The sequence below is a fragment of the Heliconius melpomene genome, chromosome 4, assembly GCF_056956725.1.
Source record: "Heliconius melpomene rosina isolate 202511_hmr_F chromosome 4, ASM5695672v1, whole genome shotgun sequence".
Classification (NCBI taxonomy): domain Eukaryota; kingdom Metazoa; phylum Arthropoda; class Insecta; order Lepidoptera; family Nymphalidae; genus Heliconius; species Heliconius melpomene.
The window spans coordinates 2,231,064-2,243,971 of record NC_140392.1 but is presented as its reverse complement, the minus strand read 5'-3'; the positions used below and the strand labels follow the sequence as shown (position 1 = coordinate 2,243,971).

Sequence of the window (12,908 nt, the reverse complement as noted above, 5' to 3'; positions counted from 1 at the left end):
TCTTTTTTTAGTTGATAATTTGAATTACGATGTTTTTTTATTTTAAGTAATTTATTATTTCCTAAAATACTGAATTTTCTAAATACTTTCTTGTACTTAAATAAAAACAAATCAGCAAAATTTAAGAGAAAAATCAAGAAAACCTACATAAAATTGAGCACGACTTTTTTTGCAATTTGTGTCGATTCTACATTAGCCGAAGGACTCGTCGTTCGTCGAACTTCGTTCCTACCTGGTGTCCCACGACACCACATTTTGGTTTTTTTTATTATTTTGTTTAAGTAATTTTTAATTTTCTCTTTTTTTCTCTTATTTTTTTATTAACAATTACTTAAATTTTTACTGTTAATAATTGCTTTATAATTACTTCTGTTAAGATAGCTGGTAGGCTGACAATGTTTCAAAATAAAAATCAAATCAGCTTCACTCTGTATCCCGCACACAGAAGAGTAGACAGAGAGAACCTAGTGTTAAAACACTCAGTAACTAGTAACCAGTAACCAGTCAGGTTTTACAGTCACACTTTGTGCCCCTGTGCCACGACTGACCTTACAGATAGTATATTATTATTAAATTTTATATATATTTCTATCAATATAATTACTTTTTAAAAGCTTTTATTTATATTTATTTTTTAGTGTATTTTTTTCTATTTTAGGATTCTGTACCTCGAAAGCAATAAAACAGAACCCTTATAGGACTTAGTACTTAAATATTGTAATAATAATTTGTTATAATAATTTGTTATTTGTTATCATTGTGCCGATAGTGGTTTCGGTTAACGGTTTAATAGCGAAAAGCCTCGACCAACACCTTAAGAGGCTATCGCTTAGCTGTTGGATCAAGAACCGGATACAGAAGGCAGTGTTACTTGAGACGGCACGTATTGTGCGGAGGTTCCTCTCTCTGGAGCCCTAGCCACCGATGGCTTGGACCCTTGTCCCGCCCTCGGAAGAGTGGTTTTTTTTATATTTTTAAATGTATCTTTTTTATAATAATTTATATTTAAAAATGTAAAAGTGATTCACTAATTTAATAAAAGTTCTTCAGGTATTTAATATCAAATACGTTAATCGACTATGCAAATACTCTTAGTATAATAAGTACTAAAATGTTTAAATTATCTATATATATAAAAGGACTTGTCCTCACTGACTGAGGTAAGACGCACGCACAGCCTTAGCCGCTGTGCGTAGAAACGTTAAATTTGGACAAAAGTTTACTTTCGTAATCTGGACATCCACTAAAAAGGGATTTCGAAAAATTTTAACCTTAAAGAGATGAAATAGCGGTTCAAAGTTTTTATGGAAAAAAATTTAAATCGGCACCGATTTTTATAAAATTTGAAATTTAGATTTTTAAAGGTATTTAATTGAACACGTGTTTCATCGTTTTCTAGAATTCTTCCCTCTTATTATTCCCCCCCTAGAGAGAACCCTTAGGGGTGCAAATATTCATAAATTTTCATAAAATTTGAAATTCAGACTCTTAAACGTATATAATTAAACATATGTTGTATGGTTTTCTAGAATTCACCCCCTAAGGGTGCAAATAAGGGGTTGAAAGTTTATATAGAAAAATATTTAAAACGCCACCGATTATTATAAAAATTGAAATTTAGACTTAAAAATATTTCATTGAACACATGTTTTATGGGTTATTAGAATTCACCCTTAAATAGGCAAGCGAAGCTGCGCGCGTCCGCTAGTAATAAATAATAATGAAAGATGTTAATCCATTTATTATATTTTTATATTTTTACGTGAAGCCTTTGAAGTCCACATGATGGCAGGCTTTCTCAGGACATAAATTAGAGTCATTTTCAGCTACAAATGGAGACATATCTTATCTTAAAATATACTTGAAAGCATCGTGTTGTTTGAGATGGCTTACGTAAGTAATAGTGAAGTTAGTCTACAAAATAAATAAAATATTTACTAACGCGTGACATAAATTAAAGCAACATATATATAAATAATGCATTGCTCTTATTTTGTTGGCAGGCGCTATGCCTAAAAATCAGTTATCATTAATTTTGATTGCTATGCTTTTATTACAGGTGCTATAAGTAAATGTTCCTAATTGAATCTATTTATTGAAAAATTATAAGAAAATATTTAAAAAAATACTAGTTTCGGATTTTTCCCTTGACATACACCCAATTACTTAACCGGATGCTAAATTTCACCATTCTAGATCATCTGGAACTTGGTTAACATTAAGGTCTATAGGTCAGTCACCCCCCTAAAAATTTACGATTTTTGGACGTCATTATCTAAATAACTGTTTGAGCTGTGTTTATGAAATTTTATGCACGTATACAGGTAGGGGGTCTAAATATTTGAGCCAAATATGACAGCTTTAGGTGGAATAGTTTTTGAGTTACGAATAGGTAAAAAGTGGCTTCAAATGGTTCGTGTAAAATAACACACGGTGCTGCTCGCCAGTTCTGAAACCCAGAAACTTGGCACGCGCTCCGCGCGTTTTAAATATAACACGTATTTAATGATCTATGATAACTGGAATAATACGGAAATCAAATAAAAATATTATAAGTAATATAAACATTGTAAATAATATAACGTAGGTGTATTAAATAATCTCTATGTGTATTAAATATAAGGTGGCCTAGCATCAGCAGTGAGAATATCTCTAAATTGTAGGATTTCGGATTTCATCAAAGATTATTAGTTAGTTTAATAAATACTTTTTTATTGTCTATTTAATCAGCTGTTAACGAGACTGTTAATAAAATATAACTTCCTATATATTTGTGTATTCTATTGTACCTATATATTTTTTAATATTTCAACTAATTTAGTTCAAGATTCTAGTATTAATTGGGAACAGAGTGTCGTTCCCATTAGGACATTCCCGTTCTACGCCGAATTTTGGAGATAGAACGCTTGTGTCGCTGCGCCACGCATGGCCTCATATTTTATTCACAAAATAAACAAAGCAAAAATCTATGACATGTTTTTTTTTTCAACTATTAAATCAACGAACTGTCTATAATAGAATAAATAACGAGCAACGCACGGTGACACGCCTTATATAACGTGCTCGTACATATACGTACCTATGTACGTCCACGCATGTGCGCAACAAAGCCGGCAAACCGCAAAGGTTTCCGCGTTACATGCTCCGTTAGATAACGTATTTACTTGTAATAACTTATAATGATACTATTACCATTGTTTTTTTTTTCATATTATTATGTGTAAAAGATAGAAAAATGATTAGCAAAAGCATATAAGTGTGTGACTGTAAACATGGCTGATTGTAGATTCGATTCCCGCTTGATTAAATGAAATATATTTTCATTTTCATTTCCTCTCTCTAGTAAAAGGGTAAGCGCGGCGTTGAGTTTCACCAACATTCAACGCGCAATACCTCCAGAATTCGACTAAAAGTTGGAATCAGAAATGTTTTAATGGGAACAGAGCTTATTAATACTTAGGTACGCCATGTTCCCTCTGCCTACCCTGGTATATGCGGGATTCAGCGTGAAGCTAAAAATAAAACTATTAAACGTAAGCTTAAACGTAAAGGTGGCTCTATTGTCAACGTAATATCTCACACAGTTAGATATGCTTACGGTGATTAGAATTTTAGTCGTATAATCCTTTGATTAAATCGGGTGTACTTTTAATCTTAGTTCAGTGAACTCGCTTAACCTAGTTATTCTATCGATTAATTTTATTTAAGGTAATATATTTTTATGAGGCTTTTTATACATTTTGGAGATTTGTTAAGTTCTAAATTTTTTGAACTGAAAATTTGCAATTAAGCCCATAGAAAAGCTCAAGTCGTCTTTGAAAGCTTCAACTATATATACACGTATATACTTACACGTATATGAATACACGTATTCATGAAAGGAAGTTTTGACTGAGCCAAAATTTTAGTGAAACATACCATTAGGCTTGGTGACTTGAAGTATGTACTTTCTCTGCCGTTAGTGTTTTACCAAGTGAGATTTTGGACATGCTGATGTCATTCATGTTTTACCTATTTAGTGTGGTTTCAAAGACCTGTGGTTGAATTATGCCTTTTTTCATGTCGTGAAAATTGATATTTTTTTTCATAATATTCGATTTTTTTTCTTTTGAAATACTATTAATAATTAGTTACAAAGGGTAATAATTAGAGAAAGAATAAAGAGAGAAAAATCACATTACAAATCATAAGTTTCAATGTTTTTTTTTCAAACAACAAAAAAATTCAGAGCCGTTATCATTAGGTACTAGAATAGAATACCTTAGCTAACATAGTACAAAAGAAAACTACTACAATTAAAAGGCGCTATCGCAGCCTCACAATTATAAATTCACCATTGTTCTCTCAAGGAAATACTTTGCTTCTATAATAGACATTTCTACAATTGCAATAATAACACAAGTTTCATCATTTCTCAATACAACTATAATACTTTCATAATATTTATTATATAATAATTGGAAAAGAAAATTCTATAGTTCACGTAACAGCATCTAGACTAAGTGATCATTTTTAGTACTAAATAGATTGTTGTGTAATTACGTACTAGTTTTTGTCTATACTTTATTTCCTACTAGATGGTCAAACGCAGCTTGTTTATATATATATAACGTTATTTTTAAAAGATATATATTTTTGAATAAAAAATATCCTGTCCTTTTCTAATACCTCTAAGAATATAATATGTACAAAGTTTCATTATAATCGGTGGAGTCTTTTGGTTTTGAAAGCGTAACATTGCTGAAACATTTGAACTGTAATTTTTTTTTCTATATAGATAAAGTAACTTAACGCCGGAGAACCAAAATGTTTTCTTATTCCATTAATTAAATGAAGGAATTAAACTCACATTTTTAGCGCGTACATTTTTTCGTAGTGCAGTTGTAAACTGCCAATCAATTGCAAAAAATCTTATAAGCCTTAATTACTATTTTTATTCATCTTTAAAATTTTATATCATCAATCTTTCATAATATTGTAAGTAATAATGTAAATTTTAAAATATAGTCTTCATTATTATTTTTATTATACTTTCTACCTCCGGGATTATCATGTTTATATTTAATAAAAGGATATTTTTATTATAATTATTCATCTATAATGTAGATCTATTAGACTAGACTTAATAAATTTGCTTGCATCTGAAACGGCTTCATTAAAATCTTAAGGGTGTAATAATAAACATGGCCGCTACGTTTTTAGCAGGAAACGGTTTCGTTCTCGTCAACTTGTAATTAGGGTTGCCTATCGCAATATCTGAGGGAATCTGGGAACCTAGTTTTAAGACAAGACAGAAAAAAAAGAATAACTTTGTATACTTATATATCGACCTCAATAGAGTGGTCGAAAGTCTAGGTGATATAAATAATTTAATCTTGTAATCGGTTTGTTTCTACATAAAGGTTGTGTAATGGTGAATGACAACTCGTCTACTAGGTATATTAAGGTCAGAGCTTAATGGATATTTTTGTAATGTTATATAACAATCGTGCTTATCTATAACATCAATAGCGTATATTATAATCTTTTAGTCTGGATATAAATCTGAAATAGCGAATGTTTATATAGATTTTAATTATCTAATTATTAAAAAAGCATAATAAAAGCTTTTATGAAAATTTTATTAATGTAACTAAGTAGTTATGGCTTATATACTGACAATACTAATTTCATAGTTATAACTAAATTACTTTAGTAATAAACTTTTAGTGGGCAATACAATTTCACAAATTATTATTTTTCCCTTTTAGCAAAATGGCAACCCTAAATGTTGGGTAATTAGAATATTTCCGTGCGACCTATTTACATTTTGTGGGTCTCTTTAAGATTTTACTTTCTACTTGGTATAGGTAGATGTATAATTATGATGAAAAGATGTTGCTCTATTTACCTTTCAGAATGGTAGAATTTTTTAACATAAAGAAATGAGCTTTTAATATCCTTACAATTATTATTTTCTTATTCGGCAAATCAGTGTCGGGCTTCGCGGAATCTGGTTGTAAATGCGATGATTGTGGGATCGATTCCCACTTGAGATTCGTTAGGTAACTAGCCACACAATGTCTCGAAGTTCGCTTGGTGAGAGCGCTTGGTTTCCAAGAGGTGCGGGTTCAAATCCCGCTAGTTTAATTTTTTTATATATTTCTAAAAAAATATTTTACTTTCCTAAGAGTGGAATAACACTGTAAAAATGTAAAAAAAATACTAAACTATAGTAGTTACACGATCTAAATACTTAACTTTCGCCTCTCCAAAGCAGACATTGGTAATATATCACAGATGATCTAAATGAAAGCATTATTAACCTACAATAATGATGAACTGAATAGAGGCAGGCATAAGCCTACGTGCCATTGTCTCCAGTACGTCACTTTCACATACGATACAATAGCATTGGTTAGTTGTGAAATACCCAGAAATATCAATATATAATGGCTTCTTAATAATTTTTGACTAATTTCAATCATCACATCGACTTCACGCTGTATCCCGCCAACAGCAGGGTAAGCAGAGGGAACCTAATTTTAAGACACTCCAATCCCCATCATTTAAATAATAAGATTTTAAACGTCGTCTTTAAAACTTATATGCATGTATTTTTTTTTATTTCATGCTATATATCGCACATAGCAGGGTAGGCAGAGGCACCTAACATAGATTGGAACCTACATATATGACCAATGTATAGAGTTTTAAATTGCTTAACCCGTTAGACATGCAATAATGTGCCAACGATCATTTATAAAGTGCGATAAATTGATGCAATTGTTACGACGTAATCTGTTTTTATAAATACCTTTTTACTGGTGAAAGCGAGTTTGATTATTTATGTTAAATGACGGAACACGACAGGGCTACGAGACGCGCGTTAAATATTTTTATTATAAAAATAATACGCAAGGAAAATTTCTATACTAAATATTTCTATATTTGACGTGAAAAAGTAATATTGTTTTTATTAAACAGTAAATTAACTAAACTTATAATTATATACACCGAAAGGAAAGGATGTCTTAATAGGAATGGAGTGTCCTAATATTAGGTTCCTAGGTTCCCTCTACCTACCGTTCTGCTTGTATCGATGCAATGCTGTGAGTTTCGGTTAGAGTTAATTTCCTCGGGAACTTACAATGTGTTCTTAGTTAGTTAGTGTTTATATTTGACCACGGGAGCGAAGCCACGGTTAAAAGCTTAAAAGTAGTTACTAAATGTTAATGTTTAAGAGTTATACGAGTATATTTTTTAATAACGTAAATTGAGTTGAATATAAGGATTTTTTTAAGATAATTCTCACAGCTGTTTTTTTGTATATTTATTCGGAAATATTCGCTTTTTTATGAGAATATTTGTATAGATTAATAGTTTAACCATGACTTTTATATATTTTTTTCCAGAATTTTTTAATGTTATAAATCAATTAAATCCAAAAAAGTTATAGTTAACTTTTCATAAGTTACAAGTATTAGTTTTTTTAAGCTGAAAATAATAATTCAGCTTCACGCTTTATCCCGCGCTCAGCAGCGTAAGCAGAGAGAACGTAGTGTTAAGGCACTCCGTTTCCCACATTCCGCCTAATTCTAGTATATTATTATCGATTATGTCTAACAAAAGATAAGTGGTCTGACTGACAAATAACAAAAAGTGAGAGTCGAAATTACGCAGGAACATGACGCAGACACAACAACAGCGAATACCAATGTATATCGGTATATATCGCGTTGTCGCAACAGTAACGTGAGATTCGCGAAAGTTGACCACCAAAGCGGGCCACTGGGTGAGGAGAATTTGGACCACGCTGGCTACTTACCTGGTCACCTAGTTTGTTTTTTTATTTTTTTTATTTTGGTAAGTAAGTAATTGTAGAAAATAAAAATGAGTAACATGAACTATCCAGTTACCCATTTTTTACCAACCCTAAAAGTTAATCATTTCTGGAGGCATTGCGTTTAAAGCGAAACTGAACGCCGCGCTTTGCCTAATTACCGAAGCAAGGAAATGAAAATTTTAAAGTGACTCTTTGCTTTAATATAATTTTTTAACAAGTATTAGCAAAAAAAATGTAATACTTAATATTTGCTTTTAACGCAAAAAAATATAAGCGAAACGAATACAAAAAAGTAATTACCTAATTAGAAAATAATTGACTACTAATTTTAATAATAATAATTAATTTATAATATACTTAAAAAAATAAAATGCTGTATCCAGGGAAGGCAGAGGGAACATGAATTATTCATTCCCTGGGGGTTCGAACCCACAACCGTCGCGTTACAGTCACACCCTTGTACCCCTGAACCTCTCCGGCCTATAATACTTAACATGATGTATATTCGATATTCGACATTCAATCAAGCTTGGACGCGCAAGGTGACAACCGTAATTGGGGGCAATAAATTGCTATCATAATATTATAGCAATTTTTTCATCAGCTACGGTTCATACACCGGGTTCCCTTTTATTTTAAATTATTGGTAGGTACAAGTAATAAAATTTTATGTATGTTTCCATGAAAATAACCTTTCTGAAATTCGTAAAGGAAGATGTTTTTTTTTTGTCTTTCCGTTATACGGATTATAATAGCTTCATAAATAAACTTTTTATAAAAATAATTAGTCCCTATGAGGAGATGGAATGTTTCTGAGATGTTTCTGAACGTACTTACATGCGATTGTTCGATTCGTTCGTATTTTGAAGAATGTTTATAATAATAATTACATTATTAACTTTTACGCCACTCGTGGCCAGTGTGTGACTGTAAACGCGAGAGGTTGTGGGTTCAATTCTCACTCGCGGAAATTAAAATGTTTAATATTTTAATTTCTTTGTTCTAGTGTCGACCCATAGCACGGCGTTGAATTATGCCACTCAAAACGTAATGTTTCCAGAATTCGCTAAAAAATGGAGAGCAGAGTGTCTTAACACTAGCCTGAAACTGATAGAAAATATTTACTGAGAAGACCAATTCTCCAATATTTAATTTACTAAATTATTCATAATCTTATCAAAGAAAACCTACACTAAGTAAACGTAACAACTGATTGATTTATTTAAACGAGGAAATTGGAAAAGCTTTTCCTGTATGCTTTCAAACTACTTTCGACTCCACTGCGCAATATTTCAGTTCTAATATCTGGTACATTTGCATCTTTATAGTTTATGCTAACCCAAGCTTAGAGAAAGCTACGTCGGTGCGCTGCCATGTCGAACTGGTTGGAACCTAACCTCATTAAAAGATATAGAACACTTCTTGTTTATTACTCGCTTAGTTTCCTCGTTTATGTCGAGATTATATATATTTTTGCTATTTATGGTACAGGAAATTATAAGCCTATAAGCTTTGAAGTTATAATAAGTGGAATAGATTTCTCTGTAACGCCTGTCGATTTAATATAGCTATGACACTGTGAAGATTAATTTACGTCGGTATTTTATAAGGATTTGGATATTATTGCTTGTATAAAATGTTTAAATATCACTTTATTTAAATTAGTGATGTATCTTTATTCTCCTCTTTAAGCCAATTTTCGGTATGTTGCCATGTATAATATATGGCACTCATTCTGGTGAGACAAATTTAATTTGAGGCGTAGCACATTGATACAAGCGTGTTGTAAACGAGACGATTGTAGGTTCGATTCCCACTCTAGGAAATTAATTATTATTTTATTTTATTTTTTTGCTCTGGCAACATGACGAAGCTTGACGTTGAGTTCCGCTACTCAACCCGCAATCCGTTTAAAATTCAGCTGAAATTAAGTAACGGAGTTTATTAATACTAGGTTCCCTCTACCTGCCCTCCTACTCGTGGGATACAGTGTGAAGCTGAAAGAATATTAATTTAAAGCGAGCTTTTCATTATGTAAGATGTGAAAGTCTGACTTAGAAAGTCTTAGTGCCTTATAAATTAGGTTTTGCAATCTTAATCCGAATATTTATGATTAAGCTAACTTAGCGCCTGATATTATTGCATAAGTTAATGAAATTGATACTTAATAATTGTACCAATTCTACCGGTTCTATAAGACGTTAAAATTTAAAATATTGATTTAGTTCTAGACTTCGTGTTGTATTTTCTTTCGAAATGAAGCAGAATAGAGAAATGAAAATAATATAAATATAGACTTTTCCGCTAGTGTGATCGGAACCACAACCACCGCTGTTATAGTCGCGGTGATCCATTGGGCTACGACGGCCTCAATTTTTTTTAATTGTTTTTTTTTGGCTTTCACACTGTATCCCGCACAGGGTGGGCAGAAGAAACTTGAGAACTTAGGGTTAGAGCACTCCGTTCCCATAAAGACACTTTCGTTCTTATATTCACAAGAATTCTGAAGACATCCCTGCGCCGCGACTGCCCTATGATTTGATAATTTTAATTATAATCATTAAAATTATTCTAAAACCAAGTTATTTACGAGAAGAAAGATCTGTCTTTCACAGTAATTCCAGTTTCTCAGAAGAAACGTGACATTTAAATTTCATTACAGTATTTATGCGTTGTTAAAGTGTTAAACGTTCGTGATTGAATTTCGCTCTCACGCATAGAGCGTGATAATATCCATTCTTTAGTAAGTAATAAATAATATAGTATTATCAAAAATATTCAGCTTAATAAATGTAATACTTATATGCAAAGAAAAATTTAATTAATACTTTTGAAACTTACCCACTGAGCCCGTCGTGGCTTTTTAATTTTTTTTAATTAAATATTACGTAACAAGTTAGAGGTAATAGAAATTAGATATTTATTATAAACATTCTGCCTCCTACTCTTAAGACACTTCGTTCTCCACTTTTCCAAGGAAACTCAAAGGAAGCATTTTGGAAGCAAGGAACTCAACGCCAAGCATTTGTCCTTCTGCCAGGGAAATGTAAATATTGGTAAATAATTCATTCCACCGAATGAGTCGAACTCAATATACAAATAGAAATTATATAATTATATTAATTATATTTTTAAACGCTAAAGTAAATACCTACTAAATAAGCGTTTATTATGAGTTTTGAAATAACAATTGAAATAAAAACGGTTGAACGTTGAATACCATCGTTTTGTTTATATCGTGTTGTCGTTTTGTAATTGTTATCATTGTCGTGAGAATATAATGAATACAGTCGTAATATTTCTGTTATGTTTTTTTTATCAACTTCACGCTGTATCCCGCACACAGCAGGGTATGCAGAGGGAACCTTTGTTAACCTTTGTTAACACACTCCATTCCCCACTTTCCGCCAAATTCAGGAGTCATTGCTTGTTGCCGAGCGAATGGAAAAATAAATTCAATTTCTTTTTTCGTTTCCTCGAGTGGGGGTCGAACCCACCAAGTTGCGTTTATAGTGACACTTTGTGCCTCTGCGCCATGACTGGCCTCTACATAAGTATGTTATGTAAAAATGAATAAATATTATCTAAGACCTCACTCCACACTGATTTCTTATTGTATAATGTTTTAATATTTATATTTATTTAAAGTAAGTACGTACATATTGTATTGTATTTAACACGTAATGACTACTAATGCCTTCGTGTGATGCAGATATGGACAATGTGGAATATTCCTAATTTTTTTTTTCTTTTCATTTTGGGAACCTAAATTAAGCGTTTTAAGTTTAGTGTAATTAAGTAAGAATTTCGACTTAGCATAACGTGAACGTGGCTTAGTGGTGAGTTCTATGAGGCGCGGGTTCAATTCTCGTTAAGGGATTTTTTTTTACGTTTTCTAAAATATGTTCTTTGTCGTTAATGTGATATATTTTTTTAAGAAAATGTTAAAAATAATAAATATTATTTTGTTTGCATTTTTATCTCAGTAAATTCTAATAGACTGAAATCTGAATAGGTACAAAATTTTAATATTATAAATTTATTTAAACTAATGATACATTACAAAATTAACTAATCAACCTTGTTAATTACTATGAAATATTACTAATGTCTGTTTGTCCTTTAAGACTTTATGTATAAATAGATCTTCTTTACAAATCAAAATCGATTAATTAATGACTGCTTCAACGATGCCATTGAAATAAAGAAAATAATTATATTTGAAATATCGATATTCCTCTAAGTATAATGTTTTGTTAAAGGACACAGTGATATTTTATATGTATAAAGGCTGTATTTATAAATCGCCCTCAACTCTTGAGATCGATCTTGAGAGGCTGTTTTCATTTTAAATTATTAAAATGGTATCTCAAGATCGATCTTAGGGTTGAAAGAGGTTTATAAATATGAACCTAAGTTTGAATCCCGTATATCTACCTAACTGTTAGTGTATACCTATGTATGGTGTACTTATACAGAAAAAAAAGGCACTCCGCTCCCCATTTTTAACCGACGAAAACAAACACTATATGAGCTAATATTTTCGACGCGGAATGTTCTATGCTTAAACTTGAATTTCTTCTTACTGAGTTGTGATAGTTTGACAGTTTGTATTTAGTGGCGTAACCCAACGCCGCGCTACATAATTATTAAAAACATTTTCAACTAAAATTTAAATGTTCCAAGAGCAAATCCTCTATATCCCACATCGCCAGTTGCTACACTGCAGTTGGAAAGGCAAAAGCGTAATTACGCAATACATTGCGTAACAAGTGAAAGAGGTTCTTGCAGTGTTGCACTCGGCGTCGACGCGGCCCGACGTGCGCGTACGCAGCTCGCCTTTGAAAGTGTTGACCGACTTGTGAAATAGTGGTGTGCGTCTCGTATATACTTATATATTTATTATTATTTGTTTTTTTTTTCAATTATATGTTAAGCCTATATTTTTTGTAAGGTTTTACGTAATTTGGATTTGGAGAAAGTTTCGTTTGTTTGTGATTGTATTTTGGTTATTTGTATGTTTCTGTTCAAGTTTATGTTCTTAATAGAAATTATGTGTAGCTCGCGCAAGTTTCTTTGGGTT

The 12,908-nt window shown here is 31.6% G+C and overlaps 1 protein-coding gene across 2 annotated transcripts in view; it reads left to right on the top strand.

Moving 5' to 3' along the window:
* Nucleotides 1–12,908, top strand: part of LOC146539402 (protein fem-1 homolog CG6966) — a 70,274-nt gene that overhangs the window by 34,209 nt on the left and 23,157 nt on the right. Inside the window, exon 1 of one of the 2 annotated variants that reach the window (XM_085208175.1) lies at nt 12,633–12,697. The exons of the other annotated variant lie outside the window; for it this stretch is intronic. The gene's annotated coding sequence lies outside the window, so the exon portion shown is untranslated. Of the gene's footprint in view, nt 1–12,632; nt 12,698–12,908 lie in introns of those variants that run through there. 2 annotated transcript variants of the gene reach the window in all.